This window comes from Perca fluviatilis, chromosome 8 (assembly GCF_010015445.1).
Source record: "Perca fluviatilis chromosome 8, GENO_Pfluv_1.0, whole genome shotgun sequence".
NCBI classification, from domain to species: domain Eukaryota; kingdom Metazoa; phylum Chordata; class Actinopteri; order Perciformes; family Percidae; genus Perca; species Perca fluviatilis.
The window spans coordinates 22,609,171-22,631,193 of NC_053119.1; the positions used below are offsets into that span (position 1 = coordinate 22,609,171).

Here is a 22,023-nt window from a genome sequence, read left to right on the forward strand (position 1 = left end):
TTCATCATTTCACAGCTTTCACAAAGCACAGCACAAAATTGAGAAAAACATGATTGATATTTGCTGTGTACACAGGGCTTATATCATGTAAATGGACTGTTTTTATATAGCGCTTTTCTAGTCTTAACGACAACTCAAAGCGCTTTAACATAGTACAGGAACCATTCACACACATTCATACACTGGTGGCCGAGGCTGCCGTACAAGGTACCACCTGCTCATCAGATAAACACTCACACACATTTACACTCCGATGGCACAGCATCGGGGGCAATTCGGGGTTCAGTGTCTTGCCCAAGGACACTTCAGCATGGAACTGCAGGGCCAGAGATTGAACCACCAACCTTCCGATTGGCAGGCGACCTCTCTACCACTGAGCCACAGCCGCCCCTATCATGTCCGTGTTTGTGACATTTCTCAGTAAATAACTTTTTGCAGGTCTGCCGAGATCTATACTGCTAATAAATCTGCTGCCCATCTGGCATCCTTGTTGGTGGTCTCAGAGATACTGGATTCTTCGCTTTAATGTGACTAGCATACAAGTTGCCTGGGAACAAGACAAATCTGCTAGCTTATGTTTGCTCTGGCAGATGTACCTGGTCCCCTTCCACTTTGGACAGGTTTCCAGTGGCCAGAGATTTGCCAAGACAATCACAACTCTAACTGTGTAAAAGCACTTTATGTGATACATTTTTGTATGTTATATCAAATTCATTTGAATATTTTCTTATTGAACTGTTGAAATTGTATTCATCCACCACATGATTAGAAAAAATATAAAATTAAATCATAAAAAGGCCCGATGTACTTCTGACAAGATTTGGCAAATTTTTAATATACCAACTCATAAAATAGCAGCTCATCTCTGCACACTGTAGTCTGTTTAAATTTTTCAAGTCCTACCTTAATGTGCTGTGATTGGCCATCTACACCGGACAGGTCTGGTCGCATTTTGATACCTGTTGATAATGTCCCTTGGAAATCGAAAATGTACTGAGAGGTTCCAGATTAATTCACATTTGGGATATGGTCTGGCGATGTCAGGCTAGCATACAAGAGGAACTGACCACAAGATTTCAGGATTTCACTGAAAGCCTTAAATAAATATAAGATCTGTTCTAAGTGTGAATGTCATTTATATAGCACCTTTCATTACATGTAAACCCAAAGTGCTTCACATAAAACCAAATACTGCAAATACATTAAAACAAAGCATGAATGGAAATAATAATACACAGCAAGACAATCAACAAAAACATGCAGGACAGTGCAACTATAGAATCTCTCACACACACACACACACACACACACACACACACACACACACACACACACACACACACACACACACACACACACACACACACACACACACACACACACACACACACACACACACACACACACACACACAAATTAAACAAATGCCTGAGAGAATAAAAAGGTTTTGAGTTTGCTTTTGAATGTGGACACAGTTGTGCTGTACCTCATCAGGCAGTTTGTTCCAGAGAGCAGGACCACAGTAACTGAAGGCCCCCTCACCGGACCTGGATCCGATTCTGGGAACAGCTAGAAGGCCTCTGCCTGATGACCTGAGAGGCCTGATTGGGTTGTGCAAAGCATTTTGCAGTAATTCCTTTTTGATATGTTGAGTAATCGTCATGCTGTTTTAACACCGTTTAATTGCTTTTTCCTGTACTCTGTGTTCTTTCCTGTGAGCTACTATAATTATATTGTTGGTTTCACAAATGATCCTCGGGTGATTCATCCTTGGATGATGTGACAGCTTTATCTAGTGTAGCCACTGGATGTGGAAGTGCAGGTCCTCTAAGTTTTTCCCTCTATCTTATGGTACTAAATGCTTCTCTGTGATAGCATATTGATTCTTCCCAATATGAAATCCCCCCCCCCCCTTTTTTTGTTTCTCTTCTTTGGGAGTCAGAAACTCTGGACTGGTAGGGATTTAGCGTTTTCATCGAGGACGCTTCACAAGAGCGAATGCTTTCTTTCGTAAGATTGAACTCCATTTGACAGACAGTATTTATTTAATGCACTGTAGAGATATAGCCAAAGTAAACCATCTTCAAGTCTATTAAAAACATTTATAACCTATAACACTATTTCAAAAATACAAGAAACATGGCAAATAAATACTTGGTCTTTACTTAGGCTTTACTTGCATACTTTGCATTCATTTTACAATTGTAGTGTCCCATTCATTTGCAGATTAAGTTTAAAAAAATCATGATCATCACAAAATATGATTCATTCAAATAAACTTTAACTTCAACCTGCTACAATATTAAGATACTGCTTACATCTTAATGCATGAATACTAATACTATATAATGTATAATATAACATTTAGAAAAGGAAAATTCTGCAAAATGAGTACTTTTGCTTTTCATGCCTAAAGTGCATTTTGCAGATGTTACATGTATACTTTTACTGTACTGTACATTTTGGAATGCAGAACATTTACTTGCAACATTTTATACTGCGATATTTTTACTTTTAGAGTCAAGAATCTGAATACTTCTTCCACCACTGTACCACGGCCACTTAACCACACCCTTGGTTAGTGTGCCAGTTTCACCAGTGAGAATTAACCGCTAATGTAGCATGAAGTAGAAGTACTGTTGCTATGGTTACCTGCAGTTTAATATACCTAGTGCACTGAATAGAGACGGACAGTGGTTACATTTTTTACTGGGCTACCTGATTATCTATACACTATACACCTCCAGTCCAGTCCCTGCAGCTCAAAGTGCTTCCGTTACAGCGGAGGATTACCTGTCACTGTCATGGCACAACTTTTTTCGGCATCACAAACGCGCCAGTGTTCCTGCTACAGCTTTGATACAGTGCACAAAACTGCAAGCTCTGCTGCATCATTCTTATTATACATCAATGTGCTGTACATTCACTTGATATCTTCATTACTAAACTTAAACTCTCTTCTGCCCAGACCGCTCGCTTGGCAATCACGGTCACCACCACACACACTATTTACTGGCTCTGCTATTTTCTATTCTAGTCTATTCAATCAACGGAGCAGTAGGCTAGGGCTAAAAGGACAACTGAAATATGCAATGTAATAATTACATACCATTATGGTAATTCATTTACACACGGGGTGGCTGGTCATCCACCCCTATAAATTCCATGACTTTCCTAGTGATAGCCTTCTGACTGTCACGTTCATACGGGCGTGTGGTGTCTATCGTTGTTTGCGTTACCTGCCGTTTGGGTGCCGCTTTGCAGTTTTTTTCACTCTCCGCTGTGAGTTTACTGTAATTAACCCGCCATGCTCTGCCGGGTGACGAATTTTACACAGTCTATGGCAGGGCTCCAGACTAAATTTTTTCCTTGGTTGCACTTGTGCGCCTAACTTTTTTATTTAGGTGAACCAGCACAAAATTTAGGAACACCCAAATTTTTCCTTGCGTCGCCGTTAATGCTGAATGGCGATACACGATATGTAGCTCTGTATTTTTTTACAAAGTGGGCTAAATGTTCAGTTTTAAGTCAAAGCCACTTTTCACAAGCTCTTTTATTAAAACAGATTGTGATTAAAATAAAATGCCAAGACAGAAACCCTGTCTTTGCCTTTACCAGTTTGAAAATATACAGCTGCAACACATGTAAATGAAAGTTATCAGAAATAAATAGCCTAGGATATATTAAAAAAATATGTATATCTCTGAGAAAGTTCCTTCACTTGTTTTCAACAACAATAACAGACTGATTAAAAGAGAAAGAGGACGCCCGGATAGCTCAGTTGGAATATATAGAGGTTTGACTCCGACCTGCGGCCCTTTCCTGCATGTCATTCCCCCCTCTCTCTTCCCTTTCATGTCTTCAGCTTTCCTATCAGAATAAAGGCCGAAATCTTTAAAAAAAAATGCGGAGGAGAGATCCAAACACAGGCACGGCTTTACAGAAGGAATGGGTCATGTAACGCAACATTAAACCATATCGATATTCGTTCGTGGAGAGGCAGCAGATGCGAGGACGTTAGGTGCACCGGTGCGACCTAACCTAAAAATCTTAGTTGCACCCTTACAAATTTTGGTTGCATGTATGACCAAATTGGTCGCACTCTAGAGCCCTGGTCTATGTTGACCAGTCTTCAAGTGCCGAATTAAATAAGTTGTGTTAAATTTGTTTTTAAGTCTTTCTTCCCCCACAAGATATTTTCTCCTGGCAAACATTGCAGATGGCATATGTAATATCAGTCTCACACACTTTGTAGAAGTTCCACACCACTGACATGTTTTGTTTTGTTTGTAGTAGTGTGCGCGTGTCTGATCAACTCGAGCAACTACATCTTCAGCTCCTGGCCAATGAGGTGGTTGGGAGGGAGGGGACTTCACTACACATGACCAGGCAGTTAGGCGCAGGCACACGGTTGTTGCTCTCAGCCACATGCATGAGAGTGTTTAACTATATGTGTGTAGTAGTTTATCGGCCACTAGAGGAGATTAATGCAGATTGCGCGTTTTTAGTAAATATCGGCCGATAATGATCGGCGGTCGATTGATCGGGGCATCCCTATGTGATACTTCCAATTAAAGCAGAGAAAAGCATATCTGTTCAGAGACTGGCCCTAGAAATGTCAACAACTTTCTAATGCTATCCACCTTTTGATTTTTACAGAGCAGGACCATATTTAAACAGCCAGAATCATCTATCTAATTGGAGCTTGGGAAAAAGATATGGGTTTCAGATTTATTGCATCAAACTTATGAGCTAGTAGCTTCAGGCTTCAGTGCGTGAGCAGCCTCTATATAGGCAGAGGGATCTTGCAATGCCGTCACACACACTGAGGTCAGAGGTCAGCTCATCAGGCATGAGGACGTGCTCCAAAGAGCCTCACTCACATCGCTGATTCACCTGGTTTTAAGCAGCTAGACACACACTTACACACTTACACTTACACACACACACACACACACACACATGCGATCTGAATAGCTGTCTAACGACCTTGTGCAATCACATCAAATGGCTCTTATGTTGATTAAAGATTAAAGTGCTGATCATTATTCCATCTCTAATCAACAACAATTTTAAAGACAAGAACTTTGCTTTTATGTTCTTCTATATGTAACCTACTTGTACTACTTTAAGCATCTATTTAGTATTTAATTATAGTAAAAGATTTAACACTCAAAATCAGGTAGTCTTGTTTTTCCGGACCTATCTGCACAGCACTGTGGACTAATGTCTGGCTACACCACAGATACATCTGGAATAGGAGAATAAAACACTCTGGGTTGTTTGCATTTCTTTAAACCAATCACAATCGTCTTGGGCGGCGCTAAGTTCCGGACGCAGAATGGTCTCGGGAAGTAACTTGTTTTGTAAATTTGTGAAAATATCAAATATGTGATGCTCACAAAATCACAAATAGGAGGGTATGCTGAGTTTCATATCATTTTACAATCAATACACCCACTTTGAGTGTTTGGACAGAGGGGTAAGGCTTCACAGTGTAAGGTGGTTGGTGGCAATGTTGTCTTTTATGAGTTAACATTATCTATACATCTGTCTAGGAAAGACTACAGTGTGGTGGCAGTGTTGTAGTTACACAGGAAGTTTGAGAGATTTGGTCCCCACAGCAACTGTGCATTGTGTGGCTGTTTCCCTGAGCTATTACTTACTCACTCATTTTAAGCTCCTCTGGATAAGTATGTCTCTAAAAGCCTCAAATGTAAACATTATAAAAATAAGTCCTTTGCCATGTTGACAGTCTGTGTGCCCTTTCTCTAGAAGGCCTCGTGGAGGACATCTGTAAAAGCTTAAATGAACGTTAATGTTTGTGTCATTGAACTGAAAACCATATCAACACCTCATCTGCTCCCAGAAACAGGAGTGCCGACCATGGTGTATAATTTATTTAGCCCTTCAGAAAACCCACCTGAGGTTTTCATGGATTTCACATAAGTTATCTTTTTTTATATAACTTTCAGTTTTATTTCAGTAAATTGCAACTTTAGTGTTAGGTGCTGTTTAAGCATTTTTTAGCTATGATTGTCATTAAATTTGGTGCAGAAATTATATCTCCCTCAGTATGAATTACAATAACTTTGGAGGTCCATTTACCTTATCATCTAGTAAAGCCATCAAACTTTCACTACTTTCACTTTCAGTACTTTGGTTAAATGACGTAAAAGGGGAGTCAGTGATTCTAATCCAGTACACTATTTTGGCAAATTCAGTGAATATTTCCTCACAGTCTGATATTTGTTCGTTCTAGGTGTGCGTTGGAAAGAAATCTGGTGTTCATACACAGCCCCTGGCACACAACACTATTCTGTTTGTGCCTGTGCACAGGACAGGCGAAAGGCCATAGATATATGAAGAGAAAGGCAGGCCATTTTTACCATGCATATAAATGTTTCACGTTTAATAAATACATTTTATTTTATTTTTAGTTTACCACTGCTTTTAAAACAGTCACTGGCTTGGTTTTTGCTGCAACTGCAACACAACTCTCTCTACCCCCTCACAAAGAGCTATTGTGAAGACATTTTCACAAGACCCATTGTGGTATTTTGTAGGACTTATTAAAAGCCATTTGTTCCTCCATAAGCAATTTAATAACTGAGGAATATGGTGTCCAGTCAACTACCAAGGTGTTGCTATTCAAACAGGCCACGACTTGAAACAACTTTATAGTTTGACTATTTTGGCTAACAGGAAGGTGCAGGTCATCACATAATAGAGTTAATTTATTTTAATGCAGTCTATATGAAACATCGGAAAAGCACTGAGGCTTAGAGTAGACAAACAGAAACTGGAGATGAGACGTTGCAAGGTTGGAAAAGGCCTAATTGGACTTGTTGGAAGTAGATAGTAATGGTAAGGTCAGGTGGTCAGTGTCTTAGACCTATACTCCTATAAAAGGCCCTTTACAGACAAAGAATACAAAACATTTCTGGCGTCATCTGTTACACTCAGTATGTTTACATGCACACATATATTCCACTGTCCCGAATGACAATATTCCGAATTTGATACAGGTCATGTAAACAGCATATTCCAGTTGGATATTCCAAATAAGAATAAGAATATAGCATTTTCCGATTAAAACATGTGGAATATTCCGGTATTATTCGGGTTTTAGAGGCATTGTTTGGACATGTATACAGCGCATTCGGAATGTGTCTCAATCAGGGTTTTTACCACAGGCTTATGGTCAGCTCTGTGCGTTGCTATGGTTTCTGTACACAGACCAACCAGCCAACATTTTGCAAACCTGCAGACCCGATAAGAAGGAGAAACACAGCTACTTTTAAACATTATCAAAGGCTTGAATATCAACAGGTTTTTGGATATGCGCAAACATCGCTACGCCGACCTTTTCAAGAGGCTGGATGAAGGAATGAAAGAGGGACGCTGTGTACGCACGGTCCAACAAGTCCGCCGCCGCTGGTAAACTTTGAAAAAATCCTGTTTTGCACGGCTACATGTAAACGGGAATATTGGTAGAATACTCACTTTCTTTGGCCATGTAAACAGCTTGGTCGGCATATCGTCTTTTTTGGAATTAGGGCAAAAACCGGAATATTATTAGCATGTAAATGTAGTCAGTGATGGTGTTCAGACATACGTGTATTAACGGTAATGTTCCTTACAGCTTTATTCAGACATGACATTTATAGAAAGAGTTGCGTGCTTGTGCAACATTTAGCAGCTGTGAGTTAAAAAAGTTATTATAGCGAGGAAGAAGTGTCTTCTCTTCTCCGACAGGCTGTATCACTCATGGATTTTAAATACTTTCTATGAATAAATGACCATTGTGAGCATGAGGGATGCTCCCCACCGCTTCTAACAGTGAAACTACAGACATGTTCACATCACTTTCATCATCAAGCATTGAATGACAGCACATCAAGTTTAATTCCTATTTTGCCCACATGCGGTTTCTTTTCTGGATATTTATTTATTCATCCACGCAGTTGACATGAATGAACATGCCAACTGCATCAAGATACATCAAGAGACTGTTGGTGACATTGTTATTGTAAGAGGGTTTTTTTAACCTCTTTTGTTCCAGTTGCATTGTGAGGGCAAAATGGTTTTTATAGACTGATCTGATATGTGAAAAAGTCTTTCACAGTGTTTGCTAATTTATTAAACTGATTTTGTGCATAAAAGACTATGATTAAGATAATATATTGATTAAAGTTATCTAAGATGGTGGTTGAAGATGTGCATTTAATATCTTGCATGTTTTACCTTGCGCTGCTGCAGCCTTTATGTTACTCTGATTGCCATATATTGAAAGCAATATGGAGATGTTGGTCCAGCCTAGTAATCCTCACTGCTGCCCCTAACAGATGAATTTTGTCAATGTATTGTTTGTGTCTGCTTCATTGTGGTCAGATCTGATAAAGGAGGTCATTTTATCAAATGTTAAATCTATTTTTTGACAAGCTAGAGCTGTGAATCACCGTCTGAGACACAAGGAGCCAGACTACCAGGTGTGTTAGATTTGACTTGGGCAGACATAACAAAAGCCTCTCACCTCAAAGATTTGCAACTTAATGTTGCCGTTAAACATTTTTGCAATAACGCCAGAAAGAGTTGTAGGCCTATTTCAACTTCTTGAAATGATCTTGGGATGGTCTCTTCCATGCACCTCTGTTTTTAGTTTTTTTTTAAAGATTTTGTATGGGCATTTCCGCCTTTAAAGATAGGACAGCTCAGACATGAAAGGGGAAGACCTATAGGAAAACCGTCAATGGTCAGACTCGAACCCTGGACCTTCTACATTGAGGAATAAACCTCTATATATGTGCGCCCGCTCCACCAACCGAGCTAACCGGCCACATGCTCCTCTGGTTTTAATTTTTGGCACCAGATTGCTGAAACTATCAGTAGGGTTGCCATGATACAGAAGCCTGAGCTATAAAAGGCTAATTAGAGGTTAGGCAGAAAGTTCTTTAAGGACTACTTGTTGTACAAAAGATGATAATTCTTATTCTTCTTTGCCTAAAAGTCCCGCTAGAGCCTAAACCGCATACTGGTGGGGGCCATTTTCAGGACTGGTCCAGATCTCTGCAAGGACCTCAGACAAAAAAAATGTCCACCACTAGGTGGCGCTATAGCATAGATACGAGTTTGGCCCTATAACTCCCAAACCATACATCACATTAAAAATATACATATCCATGCTGAATCTCATGATATAGGCCACGCCCATTTCCGCCTAGACTTTTATGCGTGAAAAATCACGATTTATCGTAAACCTACTTTTTCGAACTCCTCCAAGACCGTGCGACTGATCAGTACGTATGAATCCCCCGACCGACCTGACAAAAAGTTATTAAAAGAATTTTTATCAGATGAAAATTGTGCAAATTACGCACAAACTAATTTGTGTAGCTAGCTCCAAAAACATATCCATAGCCGTATCTTGGCCAAAATAAGTGCTATCAATGCAAAACTTTAGATTATTGTTTGCCATCCCCCTCTGGGGCTCCCCAACTAATTTTACGAAAAATTGGCCACTACGGGGCACTACAAGTACAAAACTTTTATATCTCATTGTAGTTCATATCTCACAAAATTGTGAGGGTACCATCTAGGGCCACTCATGAGGCCACGCCTACAGTGTGATACTGATTTGTCAAAGTGTGCGTGGCCCAAGGGGTACCAGGTTTGGATTCACCACTTGCACTAATGTGAGCAACTTCAGATTTACAGTGTAAATGTACAATGGGTCATGGACCTCACATACCAAAACACATATGGACCACTAGGTGGCACTATAATTACATCAAACGTGTTTTTGCCTGTAATTCCCACATTACACATTAGATTACATCCATGTGTTCCTTGTATCGAGCCGAATCTGATGATATAGGCCACGCCCATTTCCACTAAGAAACCTGGTACGTATCATCTCCAGATGGACCTGACCAAAAGTTATCAATAGAATTTTAAACTACATTAAACTATGCGCAATTTATAACTAAACAAATTTCCGTAGGTAGCCACAAAACACGAACTTTAGAATATCTCAGCCAAATTAATAGGTATTGGTATTATTGTTAGACATCCCACTCCGAGGCTCTGTACCAAATTTGGCGAAGATCGGTCATTAGGGGGCGTTATAATGAACGTCTATGTGTTTCGGCCATTTTACATAACTAATGTATGCAAAATGGGGGATTTGCGATTGCAATTTCTCTGCCGTAGTAATTGCTATCAACACAAAACTTGTAGTGCTTGTTCGGCATGCTGCTCTGAGGCTCTGTACCAAATTTGCCAAATATCTGCCATTAGGGGTATAGTCAACGTAGACCAGTTTTGGCCCTTTTACTCAATCAATGTTAATGGGATAATTGCAACGGCAATGTACCACGGACCTTGCGGCTCACACCTCTCGATATTTCCTGACGTTTGCCTCACCACCGTTACGCTTTGGGTTCTGCTTTCGCGCTCCCCGGGTTGTCAGGAGCGACTCACGACAAGGAGGCTTGGACCCCGTCATAACTGCTTGCAGTTCTAGTTAATCTTTGCTTTACGACCATTAATGCTGCTTCTGTTCTTGAGAGATCAGCATAATATATCATCAGTCACTAATAACATCTCTGAACTTAAACACAACATTTGTATGTTGAATTCTGCTTATTTTTTCCATATATCACCCACCTCCCTTTGATATTGCATAAGTTTGTCATTGGCCAAGTTAAACCCTGTCACAGGAACCTTAAAGCTTTAGTGCGTTACTTTTTGATATTAATGAACGCCCGTTACATTCAAGCCATTGCCAAATGAGTTGCTACAAAGTTATTTAAGACTAACAGCTCCACACAACTCTCTCTGTATTTGTCAGTATAGCTTTGTTCAGAAGATTGTGTCGTCTGGCGACTTTCCCACGCAGAAGCTCGGGTGAAGATAATGACCTCTTTTGAAGAGTCCATCATGTTTTTTTAATCCTCCGTGTCCTCCTTGGCTACTAGCAACTGCATTGAGGAGGGGTGGGGGCGCGTGTGCGATTACGTAAGGCTTGTATCATGGACGCGCCAACAGTTTTGTTGTCATTACTTAAAATTCCTCATGGGGGGAGACAGAAACTACGCAATATAGCTTTAAAGCCATTACCTTACACCCATGCTGCTCATCAGCTATTCTACAGTCACTGACATTTTTACAAGCTGCTGAAGCACTGCTTTATTTTATTATCGAGGCTGTAAAGAAAAAAGATGCTTTTCAGCCAAAGCTTCTGGGAGAGAGTGGAGTTGATCTCAGCGCTGATATTTCCTGCATTGTTTTCTCACTAATTACCCTGGACCAAATTGACAGTGAAGGCATCAATCGTTGTGAAAGACACGATTGCTCTTGAGGTGAAAAACTATTAAACTTTACACAAAAAACAACCTTATCTCAGGGGAGGATTGTAGTAATAATGCATCATCTTTAATCACAAACACAAAAGTAATTCCAGTGCTTTATGACAGCAATAACAAGGTATCGGGCCGTGACGGTCACCATGATGAGAGTTTTTTGTTGTTGTTTTTTTTTTTGCCAAAAGTGGGTTACCACGTAGGAGCGTTGCAGATATTCACATAAATTCATATTGAAAGCTTTTCCCCAAAACCTCATACAAAATTTACATGGACCTCCATTAATTAGTCCGTTTCAGTTTGACTGACAGTTGCTCTCCCCACTGAGGCTTCAAGTATCCCGATAGGTGACGTTACTCTGAGGCTTTCTTGTGTACACACAGGCAAGGATAAAAAGAGCAGACATATTATTCACAGCTGGTAAATATTTTATGGAGCGGTTCTGTGTCGCCTGACATTTCTCTTGGCCTCTTCATCTTTTGAGTATGTTATACAAAACGATTTTAAGAGCTTTGTTCCGGAATGATTTATTTACCATTTCAAAATGTGGACACTGACTGGGCTGGCACACACATTATGATTTAGGAGCCATCCTTAAATTAGTATTAGGAGTATTTGCCTATAAAAGTAATAGTTTTTGAGGACAAAGTCATTTGGGTTATGTAAGTTTGGTAGCATTTTGTTTTTTTAAAATGATTTGCCTCTTCTAATTAAATCCCCCCATTTCGCAGTTGGCCTCACAGCACAATTTCCAAATCTGTCACCTCTACAACTTTGCACATCACAGAAACAATGTTCCCATCACCAAACTTTTCACTAATATTAAATATTGAAGATCCATAAATTAATACTGTAGTTAAATAACATGAAAGCAAATAAAAATGATGCAATTTAATTTAACTTTATCGAGGATCTGTAAAAGTCTGATAATTACTGGATTTTGTGTAATATTCTTACTAATTTAATGAATCAACAAAATATATAATTTTGTCATTTAAAAAGTCCATTATTTGTCTAAGATGCCAAGCCTTTTATTTAAATAGTTTAATATTAGTATAAGTATAAGGCTTGAATAAACAATACCAGACAATTCAAATGCAAATAAAATAATTTCCTGAGCCAAAAGTGACATTTTTAAATAACTTGTTTTGTCCGACCACCAGTCCTTAATCCAAAAATATACAATTTACTAATTATAAAAAATAGTTCCTGTTTTATGTTCTTTTTTGTTTGACTAATAGGCTAATCAACTAATTGTTTCAGTTCTATCAAGTATCCTTTCTTCCCCAATGAGCATCTCATTTCTAAAAGGACGCTCAAGTTGGAAAAGAAAATGCATACAGTACATGGTGCAGATTGAAGAAGAACAGTAGTGCGTTTGTGTTTTGACAGTACAAATGTTAGTTATTATGGGATGATGGTGAAATGCTAGTAGAATAGAAACAGTAACACCAGAGATGACCTCAGGCTTGGCAATATGATGACAGCTGCAAAAGTTTGAAGTTTGGACAGAGTGACTCCCGAGAGAGAGCAAAGCTATTTCAGCTTGATGCTAGGACCGATTTGTCACGTCACATGCAGTCGGAGATGACATTGATTAGATGTATGACTGATTCAAAGAAAACAAAACACAGTGGAGGTATGTTCTGAAACCTGTCAGTAAAATACCTACTTCTTCAGCAGTACAAAGTCAAAAAAAGCTCAAAAGTAGGAAAAGTTGGAGGTCTTACTCTAATTAAATCATCCCCCAAACAATAATTTCATCTAAAAATGCTAAAAGTTATATTCTGCAACAATGAAAGCTAATTTCTCTGTGTGTAAGTATGCATATAATCTCACGTTGTAATTCGCTCCAGACGATTTTGGTGAGAAATGCAGCTGCTCAACTCAGAACAACAAGTATTCAAAGAGGACCATAAAAACGATCGCCTGTTCGGCAGCATATTAGCGTGTTCACTGGGTTTGTTTGTTTTTGGAGGAGGAAAAAATGAATATCCTAATATTTTTCAGATGGCTGAGCAGTTTATGATTGAGTCTTGTAATTGCTGATGTTAAGTGACACCCCATTGCTTTCAAGATGGGGTTTAAAGCCTTGAAACAAGAAACACTACCTTCAAGGCAATTAGAAGGACACACTTCCCTGAATGAGAGAAAGCATGCGGACAGCCCTGTGAGGCGATTGACAGCTGATGTTGTGTCTGCTTTTTCTTTCTGTAAAGGCTGTGTCAGAACAAGCATGTCACGATCATATGAAGGGGTGGAGGTGGGGTGTCCTTACCAGTCTCCCCTAGTGGAGGCCCACTTCTAAAGCTTATACTTGAAACATGACACACCGCTGTAACAAGTAACAGCTCATTTGGGGAATTAAATGGCAGAATTCACTTTTCTTCTTCCTTTTCTAACCTTTTAAATTTAACCAAAGCAAAAGCAAAACCTGCACCAAAATGTCCAAAAGTGGTATTTGATAATTGGTCGAGTCATTAGTAGGATTTGGGATCATCAAAAATGACGATTCCAGTAGAATCGTTTCTTTATTGGAATCGTTTAGAGGATTCGGTTTCAAATCCGATCATCGCTTTTCCAATTTAATATGCCCAAGTTTTGGTTTCCGAAGCGGCCAGGCGCTTGTTGTGTTGCAGCCATGGAGCACAGTAAGCAGCACTCTAGTGTGGCTTTATTATTTTACATTAAAAAAGACCGGTAAAACTGCAAACCACCATTGAATCAAAATACAACTTTCCTCTTATTTGTGAAAATAGGCATGTGATCCATTTCAACTCCACCCCTCAAAGAATCGGTAATTGAGAATCGATAAGAACCGGAATCGAAAGGAAGAATCGGAATCAGAATTGTTCAAATCCTAAACGATGACCAACCCTAGTAATTAGAAAGCAGCATGATGCAGGTTTCTATTAGCAGCATCCATCTAAAGACCAGAGGACATGAAATGACTTGCAGGGATTTGCACAATTCCCCATGCCGCCTCTGACCTCGATCTAGTGTGCTTAAGCCGGGCCCCTGAGAAAAGCTTGACAACCGCATTCACTCACTTTATTACCATGGGACTACCCGGCATCAGCTGCAGGACACTAATTCATAGCTGAGCTGCATTTTGCATAAGTACCTACAGGTCAAATTCATTTAAAAAAAAATAAAATAAAATCCCTCCAATTTCCCTCCAATAGAAGGTAACCCAGCTCCAGAGGCCTGTGCAGTAGAAGGGAGAAGTATCTAAGAGAGGAAAAAGGACAAAAAATAAAATACAGACAAGCCTTTTGAAAAAGTAATTTCCTTGCACTTGGACCATATAATACAAAGCTAAGCCGAATTCTGTTATTTTTTTATAGATTAAAAGTCACATCTGTATCAAATACCCTGCAGGTTTAATAGTGAACCGTGTAAGCCGATCCTCTACATTTATGGAGCCTCCTAAAAACAATTCAAAGAAATCTCCCAGAGCTTGGCTAAAAGGAGGAAAGACCACGCTAGGCAGAATAACTCCTATCGTCTGAATCTTACAGAGGAAGTAGGAACATTTAACAGAAAGAGAAAAGGGAAGTGGAGAAGATCATTTTAACCTGTAAGGAGGTACAGGTATGACCAGATGATACAAAGCCACTTGTATTATTAATGAGCCCAGCTGCATGGAACACAATTCAACTCAAGTAACAAATACAACACTGAAAAACTCTGTGTACTCTCCAGTCTGTAGAGATGGCACACACCTGGAGGTGAAACTCCCGCCTTTGTCCAGCCACTGCACAAAATGAGCGATGTATTTACAGTATGAAAGACGTGTGTGATCATCAGAGGCACTTTCTTGTGACTAAGTGCCGCCAGCGAACAATCCACATAACTTCCCTGCTTTGCGTTCATTTATCATGACCTCATTTCCCGAGTACATTTCAAACCATTCCATATTTCATAAGGGTTGTAAGAGAAATGTGTAATATTTACTATCTGGCACTGTGGGTGAGCGTTCCATATAAAAACAGCAATCCTGGCAAGAATTTCATCACAGCTCTTTTCTGTGACAAATAAAATCATCTTTTATGGTTTTATGTTCATTCATATTTATAGTTTTTGGTTTGCAGTGCAAATGCAATATGAATTACTGAAAACGAAAAGCCTTGATTTAAGCCAGATTTTCACTTGCTAAGTGTTCGTATTTGCACTGAATGTTGGTCACAAAGAGAGAACAGCACAAAGAAAGATGGCCCGTGGATGATTGTGCTGCATCGGAAATGACAAGCTAAGTAATTTCCTCAAACACTCTCAAAGTCCACATGCAGACACACACTCATTATATCGCTGCTGTGCATACTTTCTCCTGGCTGATCTTCATACAGCCCAATCCCTGTACAGTCTGCCTCAGGCCTCCCACTCAGCCCATCCTTCCCTTCACATAAAGCTGGCCCTAATCAGAGCTTCCTCCGCCTTCTGCATGTGGCCATGTGTCCCGGAGCATCACCCGCCAGCCGAGACGGCACAATACCCACGGTACTCCACGGGAACACCCTTTGCTCACCTGGTCAGCGGGCGAACGTGCAGCGTCAAGATGACATGGCCATATGTTCATACACTTCGTTTGCCCGCTCCGGAGAGATTCTCTACCTCTTCATCTGTGGTGTGAACTGTCAGTTTGCCCGTGGTGGGTGGATGGATTGAAACTTCATCAACATAGTTGAGGAAGCTGTCAGGTTGGCCCCTGAATCACCTTGCAGTGATGTGTGTGTGACCCGATTGATCCACCGCTTCGTGTGCATATTGACTCAACTATGCACTGTACTCAGGGGAGACACTTAGGCTCTCTGGCTGCCATGTAACATCAGGAATCAGCAGAGCAGAGAAAAAAAAGGCAGAGTATCACAGTTACAGCATGTTCCATACACAAGCTGAGCTGACACAAGACCAAGTCACCCATTTCAATACTGGTTTGTCTTTACACCTGTAAATGTTACAAAACCAACAGTTCCCACTAGTTTGACATAAAGCCAGGCTTTCAAAAAAAATGCCATTGTATTTTTAGGTGTAATGTGGACAGTTTTAATTTAATTCTGATCTACGTTAAGCACTGAACGTGTTGATGAGCACAGCTGGGAGGTGGCCATAAAGTGCCACTATTCCCATAGTTGCCTGAAGCAAGCCAATCTGCTCCTTGTTGGCACACTTCACAAAATGTTGATAGGCAAATGCAATAGAGGTGCACATAATGAGGATTTTCATATCAATTCATCTATTTTTTCAATTAATCTGTCTATAAATCAGAAAAGTGAAAACAATGCAGATCACGGCTCTTGTTTTCTTTAAGTGATGTCTTTAAATAGACTGTTTATTTTTCAAATAAGCTGTCAGAAGATATTCAATTCCAGTGAGGCTAAACAGAACTTGGCATTTGAGAAATTACTTGAATCAATCAATTTTCTGGAATTGATTAACCAATTGTTCCAGCATTAACAATAGGGCTGCAACTAACAATTATTTGCATTATCCATTAATCTGAAGATTATTTTCTTAACTAAATGATCCATCATTTTGATTATAAAATATCAGAAAATAGTTAAATTGGTGGTTTTATCCGATCAACACTCCAAACTCAAAGATATGTCATTTACCAACATACAAAATATGACAAAGAAAATCAGTTATCAGATATCAGTTAATACTAATAGTATTCTGTTTATATTGTATTTTATTTGACTTCTATTGGCCAAATACTTTTAGAACAGAGCAGTATCAGATGATGCATGTGTGAATGCAGTTTTCATTTTTTCAGTGTATCAGTTAATTTGTGGGTTTGACACGATGTCGCTTCTGTTTGTTTGTATTTTTGTACAGTTTGTATCCAAAATGAAATCGCAGCACATTCCTTGTCGGTGGAACAACCTCTGGACAGGCAGTGCTGGGAGAGGGATTAGATGTACTCTCACAAGGATGCTAATAAATGAAGAGACAGGAACAGAGAGGAGATTGTGTTTGCGCGAGAGAGAGAGAGAGAGAGAGAGAGAGAGAGAGAGAGAGAGAGAGAGAGAGAGAGAGAGAGAGAGAGAGGGTTAAAAGGCACAAAACGCAGGGAGATTTTACTCATGAGGGAAGTTGAGCGGAGAACTAACAGGAAGTATTTTCCCTCAAGAGGAAACCAAGTCTTGTTACTGTAAAAGCAACTGACCTTGTGGCTTCTGTCGGGAAGGAATGCATGCAGAGGAGACAGACCAGGAGATAAACAGGAGCCCTTGCCCATAGAGGATCACCCTCCAGTGCATACACACAAGCTCGCTCTCTCTCCCTCCCTCCCACTTTCACTCGCCCACTTAGTATCTCTCGCTCTCTCTCACTCGCTCTCTCTCTCTCACAAACGCACTCAGTCGCTGTGCTCTGACGGATGGGGATACACTGCCAAGGAGGACTTAGGGGCGAGAAGAGAAGTGTTTCTTTTCTTCTCTGGTGTGTTTTCTTTCTCTTCCGTCTGGCTTCCCTCATGAGCTGTTAATATAAGCCCCGGTCCTGAGGATGAGGAGGATCTATTTGTGAGGAAGTCGCAACAAAGGAAGAGGAAACAAGGAGCAACAGGGTGGTAAATTCTGCGAGCGGGAGTGAGCGAGAAGACCTTTCCTTTTTCTCCAGGCTCGAGCAAAGGTTAGTGAGGAAAGCTGCTTATCGTTAAAACAAACATTGCCTGCTGTTATTGTTTTATTCTCTGTTCTTTACTTTGTTATCTCTAACAAGACATTTCCTATTCAAAGCTTTTCATATACATGTGCTTTCCATCCCTTAGTGTCTATAAAAGCTTAAATTATTTGTCCCCACAGAGCAGTTTTTTAAATTGAGAACAGTTCTCATAATTAAAAGTCCCTTAGTAACATTTATTTTTCATACAGTAAGTCCCCAGATTGGTTACTGAAGTTTCTCTCTAGGTCAACACAACTGCATCATTTCCCAAAGGTATACAGTATGGTTCTCAGGTGGGAATCTGTCCTTTGGTGAGGTAGCAGTGAGTGAGCTGCAGGAATAGGTGAGGACAGCTCGCTCTCGTCAGCCGTCGCTCTACACAGGAGGCAATTAAGCGGGATTGGCAGCCGCTGCTGCCGGTAACTTGGAAACAGCCGTGTGGGGGACGCATGGTGGCACATAATAGGATTTAGGGGGAGAGAGGAGCAGAGGAGGAAGGAGATTCCCTTTGTTCATTCACACAAAAGCCCGCTCCTCTGTGAAAAATCTGTGTCTGTGTGAAAACTGGCCCAGGGGCACTAGTTTTGAGCTTTTATGATTTTGAATGACAGTGAACATTGTTCCGAGTGTGTGTACTGCAAGCGCACGTGCATAGAAAGTGTGTTAGTGTGCTATGTATGTGCCTGTATGTGTGTTCATGCATGCACATGGAGAATATGTCTCTTGGGTGTGTATTGGAGGGAGTGAGTCTCTTAGGTGAGCCCTCATGTTTAATTACCACAAGTGGAAGAAATTACTCACGCTTTAAACTAGTCGGACAACGGGAGAGTAGGAAAAATTCATAAAAACATCATGGCCCATGTTGTGATTGCATATTGTGACTCCTGGATGAACCATTGTGTAATTTCTGTAATGAATGGATGAGCAGTTGTGTATGCGTTAAATGAGCGACTTAAGGACTCTGCCTTTGTTCAGGCTGTATTTATTTACAGTATGCAATCCAAAAATGTCTCTTTTGAACCAATCAAGACCTATTCTGCTCACCATTTGGCACAAAGCCTTCTCACAGCCATTTTCAGCGTGGTTAAGATAAGTGTGCCTGGAGATGCTGAGGTTGGCCTCCGGCTCCTGGGAACAAAAGCCTCTGACGCAGGCTGATGAACAGTGAAGTTTTTTAAAGATTTACTGTTGGGTAGGGGTGGAGGGCAATTTGATTCAAATGTATTAAAGAAAAAAAAAGGAGCATTGTGTTCTCAGTGTAAAACACAGGTGGAGGCACGTCGGGCAATTATTCTGTACTGTGTGTTTTGACACAAAAGGAGAGATATTGCATACTCCTAAACTTAATTGTCGATTAATTTCAGTGACAGTGAAGTGTTGGTCTATATCTGGCAAAAAAAAAAACTAAAGTGAAGAATTTGCCTTTAAAAAGGATTAGTCAGCAGTCCTCGAGACCGCAGAGGGTGGGGGGCGGGAGAGGGTTGTTGTTGTTCAATTGTGTTTCTGTTCTGTATGTTCAAATATATAAAAAACAATAAAAATGTGATCTTAAAAAAAAAAGAAAAAAAAAAAAAGGATTAGTCAGCAGCAAATTAGTGAGGTGACCATGGTTGCTTTGTGTTTAGTCTGGACATTATGTTTTTGCCACATAATCTCAGTCACCTCCATAGCAGTGACCGAACATAAGCGAGGTCAGGACAGTCGGGTCTGGCCATCAGTCATCAGTAGAGGGTTGTTTCCTGTGTCACCTTGTCTCAGGCACGCACACACCCACAGTACTGCCACACAGGGCCAGTTATAGTGAGTCCATCAGTGGCTCAGTGACTTTCCCTGCTAGGAGGAGTCATTGACATTGAGAGGGTTTTAAAGTGCTCATATCATGCTTTTTCCCTTTCCTTTATTGTGTTATATATCGTTTTGTGCATGTTTATAGGTTTACAAAGTGAAAAAGCCCAAACTCCACCCCAAAGGCACTTACCATCTCCAACAGAAAACACTGTTCACAAACTGCTCCAAACAGCTCTATTGTAGTCCTGACTTTACTTCCGTGACGAATGTGCGGCACTTTGTATCACACGTTATAATGCTCACCTAGCTGCTAGCCTGGCACGCCCTCATACTCTGCTTCTGACTGACTAGTAGTCCTTACCTAGCTACTGCACATGTGCGACTCCCAACAAAGATGGATTAGAAGTGAAATGCCTCACTCTGTAGCTAAAACAGAGAGCTCAACACACAGGGTGAAAAGAGGAGCTGCAGTACAACAAAAATGGTGTTTTCTGAAAATTAAATCATGTAAACCTATTCTGATATAACCTCTAAATACAATTATGAACCACACACACACACACACACACACACACACACACACACACACACACACACACACACACACACACACACACACACACACACACACACACAGCAGGAAAAGGCGTCATGACCAGTGGCTTGGCAGAAGCCCTCAAGGTGAAAATTTTGAGTGAGGAGCATTTTAAATTCAGAACAGATGATCAAACTGGTGTCGTTACTGCAGAGTAGCTGGCGGCACCAGATGCAGACAATCTTTTGGCAGAGGAAGAGTTTTGGTTCCTGAATCTCAAACATAAAACTCAGAGGCGAGGAGCAGAAATTAATACTGTGGTATCGTCATCTCACGGATGGTGGTTCTTATCACGGTTCAGAGTCCAAAAAAAACTCTCAGCTATACCGAGCTGGATTTTCTGTCACTGCACACCTAGCACAATCCAGCCTCATATCTAGACGTATCAGAGTGCAGACAGAGTAGGTTATTTACGAGAGAGCACACATTGAAACTGTATTTCAGAGTTTATCTTTTGGTCATGGTAAGATTGAAGTGTGTCCCCAGTTTATCGCACAAAAACAGAAGGCAATTTGACTGGATATTTTGTCAGATAAGTAACTGTATATTCCCAAATGCCTCCAATGAAAAAGTGTATTATACTAATAGATTATTTATTTAGTTATTATTATTATATATTATTGAGTCCAAGTGAAGGGCACACAAAATAATAAAAAAAAATTAGCACTCCTTTTCCACTACCCTTTTATGAAATAAGTTATCATTAGGGCTGTTACAAATAATTTGCATCATGCCGAACCTGTTGATTATTTCATTCATTAATCATCAAAAAATGTCACAATTTTCTAGAGCTGGAGATAAGGTCTTCAAATGGCTCGTTTTGTCAAGCCAACAGTTATAAATCTAAAGATATTCAGTTAATCACCATATAAAACAGGGAAAAACATGAAATTCTAACATTTTAGAAGCTGGAACAAGCACATTTTTATATTTCCACTTCGTAAATGCCAATCAATGAATTACTAAATTGTTGGTAATTAATTTTATGACAATCGACTAACTGATTAATTGACTTTTAGTACTAATTATCATATGGCATCTAGTTTATTATGAGTCTGGATTACGTTCTGACTGCAGGTCAACCCTACCGTAGTTTGACTCCAACTAGCCTCAGACCACAGAGTTCAGGTGGACTCAAGTACAGTGTCCTGGTTTGGTTTGGAAAAAGTATTCATTGTACAAAATCTTTACATGAATAGCTCCATGATTCAGAATAAACTGCCAGTGTGAAAGCACCTAAAGACATTGAAATATTTCTTCTAATATTGGTTGTAGGGTTCCATGCTCTTTAGAAGCTAAAAGTTCAGCACCGAGACGCTTCTGTTTGCACATCTGAACAGAATAAAGGCTTTTATCTGACTTTCTGAGTGTACTGGATCTTCTCATCCCCCACTCCCTCCTCCCCCCAAAAAAGAATATCATATTGAACAGTTTCCAACTGAGAGTTTAACTGTTCAATATCAACAGCAGAAATGGCAGCCAAATAATTACATTCTCCAACCCAAAATAAACATCAGCATGCAGTCTCCCCGATCTGCGGTGCAGAAAACTCTGCATTCATTTGGTTTATCTGGTCTGTCATCAAGACATCTCTCTCCCCAGGATTCA

The 22,023-nt window shown here is 40.1% G+C and overlaps 1 protein-coding gene and 1 long non-coding RNA gene across 3 annotated transcripts in view; one reads left to right on the plus strand and one right to left on the minus strand.

Annotated features, from left to right (window-relative positions):
• The window catches only part of LOC120563633, a 105,260-nt gene that overhangs the window by 32,154 nt on the left and 51,083 nt on the right, over positions 1–22,023 (minus strand). The gene's annotated exons all lie outside the window — the stretch shown is intronic.
• Positions 17,452–22,023, plus strand: part of shisal1b (shisa like 1b) — a 49,117-nt gene continuing 44,545 nt past the window's right edge. The window contains exon 1 of one of the 2 annotated variants that reach the window (XM_039807943.1): positions 17,452–17,999. The gene's annotated coding sequence lies outside the window, so the exon portion shown is untranslated. The remainder of the gene's footprint in view (positions 18,000–22,023) is intronic. The other variant, XM_039807944.1, reaches the window with a different exon arrangement.